Source organism: Schistocerca americana, chromosome 9 (genome assembly GCF_021461395.2).
Source record: "Schistocerca americana isolate TAMUIC-IGC-003095 chromosome 9, iqSchAmer2.1, whole genome shotgun sequence".
NCBI lineage: Eukaryota > Metazoa > Arthropoda > Insecta > Orthoptera > Acrididae > Schistocerca > Schistocerca americana.
The window spans coordinates 101,946,166-101,947,033 of record NC_060127.1 but is presented as its reverse complement, the minus strand read 5'-3'; the positions used below and the strand labels follow the sequence as shown (position 1 = coordinate 101,947,033).

At 46.7% G+C, this 868-nt stretch overlaps 1 non-coding gene across 1 annotated transcript; it reads left to right on the top strand.

Annotated features, from left to right (window-relative positions):
• The first annotated feature begins 388 nt into the window (after window positions 1-388).
• Window positions 389-461, top strand: Trnaa-cgc. The gene has a single exon. It is a non-coding gene; the product is annotated as a tRNA-Ala (tRNA).
• The last annotated feature ends 407 nt before the right edge of the window (window positions 462-868 follow it).

Below are 868 nucleotides of genomic sequence, written 5' to 3'. Positions count from 1 at the left end.
GTGTATCATGTAACCATCTGTTGAGGGCTTAAATGAGAGTGAAACTGACACTCATACAACGCGCACACAGTATAATGCAGGTTAGATTCCGTTTACTGATAGCTCAGGTTGCTTATCGAGTCCAGTTTCACAGACGAAGATAGGCAATATTGGTTGTAGCTACGTTACATATTTGTTGCATATACGTTACAACATGAGCATAAGTTACTTTTCCTCCGAGTTGGATCGCCAGTCGTTCACGATCTACTGTGGTTAAACGGTTGGAGCAATTTTAATTTCTGGCGCGAAATTTTATTCTCTTTCACTCTGATACTGTGAAATTTACTGTAGGATGGATCGTTATCGAGTTTTTCAGCTCTCGAAAGTGTAGCACTCTTATCTGGGACCGAGCGAGGTGGTGCAGTGGTTAGCACACTGGACTCGCATTCGGGAGGACGACGGTTCAATCCCGTCTCCAGCCATCCTGATTTAGGTTTTCCGTGATTTCCCTAAATCGTTTCAGGCAAATGCCGGGATGGTTCCTTTGAAAGGGCACGGCCGATTTCCTTCCGAATCCTTAACCCGAACTTGCGCTCTGTCTCTAATGACCTCGTTGTCGACGGGACGTTAAACACTAACCATCACCATCTTATCTGGGACGCCTAACGTCGATTAAAAACACGTATTTTCGGATTGTGTATATTTATTGAGTAGCGCGGCCTTTTTTCGCGCTAATTTTCATGGTCTGTATGTGCTTCGAAGTCCGCAGCTCCTGGTCTTGCTGTAGCGTTCTCGCTTCCCACGCACGGGCTCCTGGGTTCGATTCCCGGCGGGGTCTGGGATTTTCCCTGCCTCGAGATGACTCGGTGTTGTGTAGTCTTCATCATCA